This window comes from Cupressus sempervirens, chromosome 4, assembly GCF_028749045.1.
Source record: "Cupressus sempervirens isolate cs-2001-9-10 chromosome 4, ASM2874904v1, whole genome shotgun sequence".
Classification (NCBI taxonomy): Eukaryota; Viridiplantae; Streptophyta; class Pinopsida; order Cupressales; family Cupressaceae; genus Cupressus; species Cupressus sempervirens.
In genome coordinates this window covers 787,771,733-787,784,774 of record NC_143121.1, presented here as the reverse complement: position 1 = coordinate 787,784,774, position 13,042 = coordinate 787,771,733, and positions in this window count along the sequence as shown.

Below are 13,042 nucleotides of genomic sequence, written 5' to 3'. Positions count from 1 at the left end.
ATGAATGTCTAAGTTCGGGTCTATGTAAGGGACAACGACAGGGCAGTTTGTGATGAATTTCCTTCATAAATAAAACTAGGGTTTCCTAATATTTTCTTCGCAACCAAATAAAAATTAACATACATATTTAGATTCCAATTTCAAGATTGAATATTTGTTCATGGAGTATATTCAAACACATCTAACTAACACGATAAAGACAGGAAGAGAAAAACTGCAGATGGAATATGCGAAAATCACAAGTGCACCTAGATACTGATGCTAATTTGCTATGCCTCAGAAGTCCATAGAAATATCCCTTCCTTCTCCAACATTCGCCATTAGTCCAAGAATCAAACCAACCAAAACCCCCAAGTGACTAGAAGTTCTTGTAGAAGCATATGAGCATGTAGAAGCATATGAGCTTCTCGAATGCATGTAAGCTTGTCCAAACACACTAGGAGAGCCTCTATATAAAGGCCTCTAAGATGCATCTAGAATGTGTCTAGAAAGAACTAGGAGATAAGCATGACAACTAAGCACGTAACTTCCACAACAAGAAGATAGACATGATGAGGTCTCTAGAATGTTGTAGACAACATGTGCTTAAATAATATGCTAACTCCTAAGTGTAGACAACACGTGCATAATTAGAGTGCAAACTCCTGTGTTGTCAACATGGCAACTTACAAGAGTTCGCATACTCCTATGTGAATAAATATTAAAATAATACACCTAAATTTATTATTTCTTTATTTAATATTCATTTGACTCCTTTTTAAATTAATTTATTAATTTTAAATCTCATACACTCACTTTATTAAATCCACTTGTTTTATCTTAATATATTTTAATCACATGCACGCATCATGTGATCTAGAATCTTTTAATAATTTTAATATCTTTTCCACTTTTAAATTTATTTTTGAAACTTAATTGATAAAATAAAAATGAGCTCTAAATATATTATTATTAAATTAATAAATATTATCACGTTCTAAATTTAAACTCATAACTTTTATCTTCAAATTTAATTATTTTATTTAATTAATTTTCCAATTAATTAAATAAAATAAATATCATATTAATTTTCCATTAATTAAATCTTTTAATTAGGCTTAATTAATAGAAAATACACTAAAGACTCATAAAGTAAAATACAAAAACCCATCATAGCAAAACACATACAAAATCAAACCAAAAGGGTTACTATCACGAATTATGTCATCTGACGTATTCGAAGGGTACCTGACTCAGATACTTGTCCTAATTTTCAATTAGGACAAATGGCTTAAAGGGTTGGGATTTGGACTTGAGAATTTTATCTCCCCTCTCTTACCATTGAGATAATGCGATAGGGTACGCTGATCCTGGCAATTCAGGGAAGTCGATACTCGGTACCTGCAACCTGCATAAAACCCACGCATGTACAAGCACAATATATATACTAAGCTAAACAGGCAATGGCAAGAAGTGGTGCATCGTGTAGATCTCGACTAGCAGGTGACTACGACTCCCTTCCTTAACCACATCAGAAATGCCATACAGAAAGAAAACAAACACGCACACCATACACATGCAAGTATGGAGTAAGTATCCATAAGAAAACACACACAGAATAAACCATCTATCTAATCATCATCAATAACTGAAATCACTTGAATAATCATCATGCACACATGAACTATAAAGTACCAAGTAATCTCATCATATAATTAACTAAATCTGAAACAATATCTGATAATCTCAAAATAATGTTACTAATAATCATCAACATAAAACTAGCCTTAAAAGAATTCAACAATAATAACAAAAATGCGACCTAGGGGCAGGCACTACATGAAAACATACATGTGTCTACATTTAATATGAACATATTTACATACATTTACATGCAATAAAATATACATTAATCTACATTCTTATGTATAATTTAGGATCTCCCCTTAAGACATGTCATTAAATATAGTTAATTACACTTCTAAGATAAAGACATTAAGATCAATAACATATACATATAATTTAAATGTGAATATTGAAAACATTAATATTTTTAATATTTTTAATATTTTTAAATATTTTTCTAATATTTTCTAATTTTCAAGACTAACATTTTAAAAAATATTTTCTAATGTTTTTTCTAATATTTTCTTATGTTTAAATCCTAATATTTTCTCATAGTTTTCTAATATTTTCTAAACTTTTTTTAAAAATATATATTTTCTAATGTCTTTCTAATATTTAAATGTAATGTTTTTTCTAATGTTTTTCTAAATTTGATTTCTAATGTTATATTATTATAAATTTTCTAATGTTTTTCTAAAAAAAAAATTCTAAATTTTATATTATTATAAAATTTCTAATGTTTTTCTAATATTTTTTCTAATGTTTTCTAAATTACTATAATTAAGTTTAACATAAATAAACAATAGAAATATTAAATTAACATTAAAATATGCTAAATGAAAACATTAAAAATGTAAAAAACATTAAAATATGCTTTGAAAATATTAAAAAATTCTTTGAAAACATTAAAAAATGCTTTAAAAATATTTAAAATGTAAAAAAATTAAAATAATAATATATAGACATACCTGAAGATGAGAATCTGAAGGAAAATGACGGGGGGATGCCGACCAAAACCAAACGTTTGCTCCAACCTCTGTCTGAATAGTGAACGCCGTAAAAAATGAACATAATGGGTAAAAATGATATTTTAAAATGCCAAAATTACACATTTCATATGTTTGCAGTGAACATATTTATTACGAATGTTCGCGTGAACATACGTAATCATTGTCAAATATGTTCACTGTGAACACTATTCAAAAATATATTCGCAACAAACATATTAAGTTTGTTCGTGCGAACATATGGTGAACATGATTTCACATTTTACAAAAAAAAAAAAAGTGTTCGTCCCACTAAAGTGGAACCCATTATTGTGGGTTCACCTAGGGGGCAGGAGAAAATGAGCATCCACCTTCATGTGGTTGGCCCTGATTAGTAGAGAATATTTAACTATTCTCAAAACCAAGTGAAGTTCAATATTAACCTATGATTGCATCATAGCTATTCAACATTTGTTGCCAATTCTTTTATTTTTTATTAATATAGCACACTGTCGATCCTGCAACATTCCTACCACATGCCCATCCCAATTGCGACAAAGGTTTTTGATAGCTTGTCATGGGACCCATAGCATTTTGTTCACACATTGCAACAATTTCTTTGATAGATTTCCTTCGCAATTTTTATGGTGAAAATAAACTGTTATCCAAAATGGCAGCTCAATTTACGATTCTTGTAGCCATCTCAACTGCGACGGAAACCCTTGCTATCACAACTTGCAGCAAAAAAAGTTTGACGGTCACCAATTCTAACTAATGTCAATTGGGCGACAGGGTACTATCGTAATTATGACAGCCTGCCTTCGTAATTATGACGGCTTATTCAAGCCCAAATGTAGTAGTGTTAACTGGAATAGGAAATGAGGCACACTAATGAGGCTTTGCACGCACAAATAAAGAACAAATCACTTGTATGTACATACAATGTATGAACATAGGATATACATTATATATATGGCTGTAGAGTTTTGTGCAGGTCAAAGTTTTATGTGATAGATACAATTTGGGGGCCCAACCTAAGTGGATATACAAGCATACAATCAACCCTCAAATGTGATAAGGGTTGCCTCTTGCTACAATTTCTCCTCTTGTTGCGATCTCTCCTAATTGAAACTGTCGCCCACAATCTATCATGCGAAAACAAAATGAACTATTTCATTTTCTTCTTTTTTCAATATGATCCCAACAACATCAAAATTTTGACAAGAAACTTTTGTCATCAAAATTTTGACAATAAAATTAACTATTGTCACAATTTTGACATTGTCAAGATCATTTTTTTTTTTAAGAATTTAACAAGCCAAATTGGCCCATCGTCAAAAATGTTGGTAAAAAATGGAGGCCTAATGTACTAGTGGGTGTTTGTTGGTTATTATACTTTGACATGAGGCTTTTGACTTAAAGTGGATATCTTTCATTAAATTTATCACTTTTGTTATGAAACTTGTTTTATACATGGTATCTATATGTTGACTTGGTGTATGGTGGTTGTATTAGAATGAGTGTCTTTTCGATTTGTAACACTATTCCTTCTTTAGTAAATTATTGCCCTTGAGGTAGATTTGGCTATTAGGATTCCTTGCCTAGGGTTGTTTTATGATTGATTAGTTGTACATGGATCATTCATTACTTCCCTAGATGGTGGGAGTGGAAGCCTAACTAGGTAACCACACAGTCAGAAGGTAGTGACTTCTTACCATTTGGGCCCCCCTCAATTTGACAAATGTTGGATGTTTGTGGATGTAGTGGTACCATTATCATTCTTGCTCTTTTCTTGAAGACTTTTATTTAGTTGATGTATACGGGTGACCGCAAGAAGTTGGGTCACAATTCTGCAGAAGCCAAATCCGCAGAATTAAACTTCTCAGAAACAGGTACCCAATTTTTAAAAAATTGGGTACCCGTTTCTAAAATTAAGCTTCAAGCACTCAAGCCGAATTTTAAAAATTGGGTACCCGATATTCAAAAGCAGATCAAGTGCCCAAGGCACTCAAATATCGGGCGCCCGATTACTTTTAAAAATCAGGTGCCTGATTTCTTACAAATCAGGTACTCAATTTTTAAAAATCGGGTACCCGATTTGGAAGACTTTATTTAACCCCCTTTTTTGGCATTTTTGAAGTCATTTTCATGACCTCAAAAATGGGAGCCCGATTAGAGACACATACGGGAGCTCAATTTTCAGCCCTACCGACCACCCCCTTGCTGCTAGTTTTTGATATACTAGGTATTTTAATGTGTTTTGGACTATCTTACTTCTTTTTTTTCAATTTTCAATTTAATATGTATGTTAATTTTTTTTTTTTTCATTTTTAATATATGTAAAATTGTAAATTTACATTGTTAATGAGTAGATGTTTAAATTTTTGAATTTGTTAATTAAAATATAGTTTCATAAATGTTTATTTATAAAATTATTAGTTTAGATGTTTTGAAATGTATTTAATTTATGTATTTATTACAATGTTGAATGATTAGATTAAATGTAAATTCATTGTTTAAACATGTAATTTTACAAATAAATATAACCTCGACCTAGAACCATATAACCTCGACCTTGTTTTAACTATAACCTCGACCTAAATTCATTGTTTAAACTATAATCTTGACCTAACCATATAGTTATGTACAATAAAACCCTAAACATATATAACTAAGTACTTAATCACATAACAGCCCGTCAAGGGATCCAAACAAAAAACTTAGTATTTAAAATGATTTTACTTAAATTGTATTGTACTTTGTTTCATGGATCGAAAATGGATGATGTAAACTATTTTATAAATGTATATTCTTTTAACCTTTCATACCCTATGAAATGTATAGTGGATGATTGTGCATTCCGAATTAATTTGTCAAGTGGCATTCGGAACAAATGTATATATTATTTAAATGGATTGAACTGAAGTAGTTAATATTATTTCATGTGGATGTGTTATTCATTTTACTTTTAGTACTTATAATTATTTAAAAATGAAATGTAAATGTGCTCATTAAGGAACGCAATCTCTTATGTTTTTTATAAATGTAAATTATTGTATGTATGTTATTGCTTGCTTAGTAAAACTTTTGATTAGTTCTTTGGATCCCTTGGCTGGGCGTCATTTAGGATTAACTATAATGTCAATTTGTATCAAATTTAACTCTAATCATAACCCTTACTATCATCTTAACCTTAATCTTAATTTGCTAAAACCTACACTAGGTAATATATAAATAATTAAATAACTTTCCTATCTTACCTTGAGGACTAATTTTATAAATGTCAAACCCTAAAATTGTAACCTTATTTATGATTTAAACTAAATTATCCTAGAGGAGCATCATATTTACATCTACATGTCATGTACATGTGAATCTAAAAACATTTGTACATATCTAATTACATCTTTTATTGCATAGGAAGGATTTAAAATTTTCATTATATATATTATCCATGCATATCATATCAAAAGAATCATATAGAGATATGTCATTTACGACATGTCCATCATAGATAATCAAGAAGGGTACTTAGGTAAATTTATATATATAACAGTATATATTATAAGAAAAGAAAAACACCATATATAGGAGCATCTCATGTACATAAACTAAAAAAAATTAAGATGACACATGTAATGAGATCAAATAATATTTGTAAGATTCATTGCATATAAGTTATCAACATGTATAGGGGTGACATAATCAAAATATCAAAAAATGAGTGATATCGAAGCATTATATCTTAATATTTAACAGTAAAATAAACTAACCCCTGGGTAACCCTAAACCAAATTGAATATATCAAACTAGATTGAAAGGTAACCCTGGCCCTTAACTAATTAATATTATACTCATAAACCAAATTGAATTAAACCATGATCATAAATCTAATTATATATCCCAACTTAACAATAGAAACCTTGAATTTAACCTTGAATCATTTCCCCAACCATTAACCAAATTGAACCATTACCCTAAGATTGAACCAAGTTAAACGTTGACATTAAGACTAAACCAAATCACCCAAACTAGAACTCAATAATATATTCAACACTTTAAAACAAAATTCAAACCTAACTTTTTTGAATTAATGTTGGTTTTTAATCTAAAAGCTCTAACTATAATTCTATATCTAAAACCAAATTTAGCAATTTAAAACTTAATTTAATTTATTAACTCTTGTCCTAATTGAAACCTAAGCATGTAAACCAAATCAAACATTACAAACCAAATTGAACCCTAATCCTAAAACTAACTAAACATTGATATCAAGGTCTCAAAATGATACATCATAAAAAAATTAGAAGAGACTTGAACAAATCAGGCATCTAATTAAGTAACCCTCCCTCACCATCAAGAGGTGGAGGTGCCCACATCAGTGTGAGTAGGAGCCCAGACTACACCCTTGGATGCTTAAGAATATATCTAAACAAGTGAATAACTTGTCTTTCCACTGGATGCCTAAACCTTTATATCCTAAGTGAGTATTCATCATGTAATATCTAATTAGGAGGGTATTGAAGCACTCTAACACCCCAATCCCTAACTAGATAATTATGTTAGGGTGGACTAGTTTCTATTTATCTTGGGTTGGAAGTGCCTAAAAGTTTTGTTTGGAGACTGTAGATTCCCCTATTTGTTTCCTATTTTCCTGTATGGGTAGCCTAAATGTTTATTGCCTTTGCAGAATGGAAGGCCACATAACAAAATATTGCCTTATTCTATAAAAAGAAATACCCACCCCCTAGTTATATATAGTAAGATCTTTTTCTTAATTTTACTATCAATTTTTTTGGTTAGAAGACGATGATAGTTCAAAATGATTTAGAAGATAGGGATAAAATGAGAACCATCATTCCTATAATGAAGATGCATTATTCCTTGATAAACCCATTTCTATCATAAATCAGCTTCTCCATCCAAAAAATTAGTAATGATAAATCCCTACGTCAAGTAATCAATGGAGGGCTCATAAAATCCCTAGGTCAAGTAATAAATGGAGGGCTCATAAAATTGATCCCCAAGGGGAGATAAGAATCTCATTAAAAATTAGAGATAGGACACTCCTAAATACATATCATACAAAATTATTGCCAAGGTCTTAGCCTCTAGACTAGAAGATATCCTACCCAAGATCATTAACCCTACACAAAAGTGTTTTGTTAAGGATATTTGTGCATATTGGAGAACTTGATAACCTATTGGAAGACTTTGGATTGGGAAACATTTCTAGGATAGAGTGTAGGCATGCTCAAGTAATTGATTATGAAAATGTCTACAAAAGGGTGGAATAGAGTTTCACTATGATGATGTTGCAAGCCCAAGATTCCATCCAATATTATGTCAAATGGTGTCCTCTCTTATGATTGGTGTCAGGGTTTTAGTAAATAAATTAATGGTGTTAGATCATAATTTTAGGACTCTCTAGATCGATTATGAAAGGGTGTCCTCTTACATTCTCTTTATTTTTTATTTTTGTTGACTCATTACATTATCTCCTTAGAGATAACTAGTTGTCTCTAAAAGTTAGAGGATCTACTCTCCAAATAATTAATAAGTATCTAACGTATAGTTTGTTGATAATATTTGTATTCTTTTTAAGCTAGAAGAGTGCAACACTAGTCATTTAATGATCAAATTGGACCTCTTTTCTTTGTATCGGGTAGTAAGATTTATGTCTCTACATCTATCTTATTGGGGCTAAATATTGAGTCCCCTATCTTGTGTAGTAAATATGGTATTGGATAGAGATTTCATAATTAAGTGGTTAGGTACCTAGGGATTCCATTTGTAGTAAACCCTAACATATAAATGAAATGTGTCTTTATATCAACAAGAAAATCTTTGGAGAACTCAACAACTGGAACTCTAATTATCTCACTTTGGTTGGTAGAATTCAAGTATGTTAAAAGATTCTCTCCTCATATTGGGTGTAAGTTTCTCTTCTTCCTACCCATTTTATTTAAATCAGTTTGGTCTTCTATATAAATCTATTAGGAACATTTTGTGGTCGCGTGGAAAAGAAAATATGAAGAAGTGTGCTACCAAGAGTAGTTCACATAAAGAAAGGAGATTAGTAAGTTGGAATGAAAACTTTAAGAAAGTTCAAGGGATTACTCTAGCAATAAAATGGATAGCCAAAGCTTCATAAGGTAATGAGTTATGGATTATGATTAGAATTAGGATTATTATATGGTTAGGGATAGGGTTCACATGTATTAGTTCATTACCTGACATTATCCACACTTATATTTTGCATTAAAAAGCGGATAATATTTAGGATTCAAACTACAATCATAATTTTTTTTAATCAAATCATAATTCTATCTCTAAGATTTCATTCTAATTGTAACCTTAACTCTCATCCTAATTCCATCTATTATATATCCTATAAATAGTAGGACCATAATAAATATCCAAAACCTAAATATAATTCTAACTAAAACCATAACCTAGGTAAGTTCCCATTAAAGGACCATAATCATTATAATAATCTTAAGCTTAGCCATCATGAAAACCGTTAACATAACAAAATTGTAAACCATAACCTTGTCATAATCTTAACTTTGTTTCATCCTAAGATGAACATATAATCCATAATGAGTTCATACAATCCCCTAGTGTCACAAAATAAGTGTACATGAAAGAAAAATTAGCTTGGTGGCTCATGTTTTAAGAAAAGAAACCTGAACTAACATAGATATATTTTTTTGGACTATTATTTTATGATTAGACTTTAAAATTTGGTATTTAATGTTTAATTTGACTTAAGTGTTTAACTTTATTTATTTAATTGATATGATTTTAATAAAGATATGCACATTTATATAGATCTAGTTGATAAATTTTAGATTTAAATTTTATTAAATAGTAATTTTGTCATGTTTTATGTTGTGACGTATTTTTGTCATGTTTTATGTTTTATGTCGTTTAAACATATATGCAGATTATATTTGATGGACCCACCACCACCCCCTCCCCCTCCCATATCCTCGCCTCTGCCCCCTCCATCTCTACCTCCACCTCCACCTCCACCTCCACCCACACCTCCACCAACCACTGCAGATGAGCTCCATGAGACCATGAGGCGTAACCTCAATGACCTCATGCATGATATAGAGGCTATCCGACGTGAGAGGCACCCCCCCCCCCCCCCCCTCACCTACTATGTCTTGTAGATAGCATGCAAGGCGTGATTGACTCCATCCATCATTTTCATTCAGACATTGATTCATTTACATCATGGAGGGAAAGCATGCGTGCCTTCTACTCTAACGGCTTATCATACAAAGAGGTTTATAAATTGCATATAGGTAAAGGGAATTTTAAACATTATTTTGTAAACCCTAAGATGGGTGAAACAATTAATGATAAGAAGCCTTGCATTTCCATTAGGTGGTGTACACATCCACATATAGTAGCACATTCTTGGGAGCGGTGGTGGATGGTATTTGACCATCCACCACACACTAACCATGAGGTGCCCATGTACTTCCTTAGGAATTTATGGGCTAAGTTTGAGTTGGGTTTGAAACCCATCTATTTTGATATGAAAGCATTTCAGGGGGTTGGTAGAAGGATGCCTTAGGATAGGCCTGGGGCAAAGCTGAGTGATAGAACGAGAAATCGCAGGCGAGCTGAGCCCCTTGTACCTCTTCCTGCACCTATTGTGTTTGCTCCTCACCATCATCAAGTAGTTTCATCTACTTTTACCCATTTGAGTGCCCTTTTGAGCAATTTAGTATAGTAGTGGACACAGGCGGTACATGCTCCTCCACTTGGACATGTCTGTACTAGCTGTGGAGGCATATGCACAGGCCCCCAAAGTGATCATGGTGCAGCACACGATGGCCATTATGCTGAGGGTGCAAATTTTGATGATGTTTTATATGTTGCCCATGGTGATGGTAGTGATGAGATAGACGTGTCATCATTTGTTGACCTCATGCAGCAAGGAGAGCCTAGAGAGACTCAAGAGCTGCATGTAAAATTTTAATTTTAATATAAATATAAAGTACACATAATTATTTACTTTCTGCATACATGTGTAATTGTATTAACTATATTAATTTTCACTTTTGAAATAATAGAGGATGGATCATACTGTTCCTCCTAGGAGGCAGTATAGTCTTTTTTCGAGACCTACAGATGTTGGCGTCCCTTATACAGTATGCACTTTGAATTACACTATAAAAATGTACATTCAAACCCAAATTTAATAACATGTGCTCATATGTTCTTTTTATCTGATTTTGTAGGGATTGTCTGCATCTACATAAATTGATGTTAGTACAAGTCCTACTCCAGTTACCACTCAGGCACAACCTCAAATACATGTGGTATGAACTTTGACTAAAGATAAATAATTTGTGTTATTTTTATGTATGTACATTATTATTAACTTATAATCTAAATAATTTTGACTCACATGTATATATATTTTATGTGTTTCGATTTTACGAATAGGAGCCATATCATACTCATCCATACAGGCCTTAGTATAATCTATTTTTGACTCCATCTTATGATTATCGTGTTAGCATACCTGTAGACACATCTGTGACATTGGCTACCACTCAAGTATGATACATATATATATATATGTCAAATTTATAGTGTATAAAAAATGTAGTGTACAAATTATGTACTTTGTAATTATTCATGTATATTTAATTTTGACTAAACGTTTATGTATCCATAATTTTAGGACTACGTCACCACGAGTGTTGCTAAGAGCACATGACTTAGCCAGATGGAGGTACCTACATCGTCATTTGAGGTTAGTATTGTGATTCATGTACATAATGTATAGTTCATTATGCTCTAAAATTAAATTTAAAAAATGTATATATTGTAAATTATAGGACCTCACCACTGCTACATTTGGTAGTTTTGACAGTGTGCCTCCTCCCATTACTGAGGGACACCCATCTCATGTGGTATTTATTTTATTATTTAGTGAATATTTAATTTATTTGCAAGCTAGATTTTGAGACCCATTTCAATTAAGCATGTGCATGATGAGACGTGCCTCATGTTACACAAGGTGATCCATCTACCTCACACGGTGTCTAACATGACGAGATGGCTCATATTACACATGATGATCCATCTGAGTCCTCTTCGCGTGGAGTGAAGAGGACATTCGATCAGATAGATAAGGTCTTGTTGGCACCTGTAGATTGTGTTTTTATGATGTATATTATTTATGATGTATACAATTCGTGTTAGGATAGTTAAAACTGTATGTTAGACCATTTTTTTTTCACTTCATAGATCATGTTATGATGTATGTTAGACCATGTACTATTTTTTAACATCTTCTTATCATGCTTGTGTATGTAGTATATATTATTATGTTTCACCATGTTTTAAGTATATTCAAACCATTTTCTTTATTCTGACATATTTTATTCATGAACATATGACACATTTTGTAAGTATATATGTAAGATGAACAATAATTTTAACTATCTATAGAGCATTATTGGATAAATATCACACCAAATTTATGCATTGAGATTCATACAAATAAAATTGACCTATTAGATTAAAAAAATGTATTGATAACGTACCTAACAATGTATCATAAGTGATCTTAATGTGTTGTTTGGTAATGTAAGACTCATTATCACCTAATAAGACCTATTATGTGGTAGTAAACATATGAATACCTATCATAACCTATAACAAACATAATGACCTATTAGGACTCCTATGTCCCCTTAAGACACACATGTATGGATAATGTACATAATAATGTATCATAAGTGATCTTAATGTGTTGTTTGGTAATGTAAGACTCATTATCACCTAATAAGACCTATTATGTGGTAGTAAACATATGAATACCTATCATAACCTATAACAGACATAATGACCTATTAGGACTCCCATGTCCCCTTAAGACACACATGTATGCATAACGTACCTAACAATGTGTCATAAGTGATATTAATGTGTTGTTTGGTAATGTAAGAGTCATTATTACCTAATAAGACCTATTATGTAGTAGTAAACATATGAATACCTATCATAACCTATAACAGACATAATGACCTATTAGGACTCCTATGTCCCCTTAAGACACACATGTATGGATAACGTACCTAACAATGTATCATAAGTGATCTTAATGTGTTGTTTGGTAATGTAAGACTCATTATCACCTAATAATACCTATTATGTGGTAGTAAACATATGAATACCTATCATAACCTATAACAGACATAATGACCTATAAGGACTCCCATGTCCCCTTAAGACACACATGTATGGATAACGTACCTAACAATGTATCATAAGTGATATTAATGTGTTGTTTGGTAACGTAAGAGTCATTCTTACCTAATAAGACCTATTATGTGGTAATAAACATATGAATACCTATCATAACCTATAACAGACATAATGACCTATTAGGACTCCTATGTCCTCTTAAGACACAC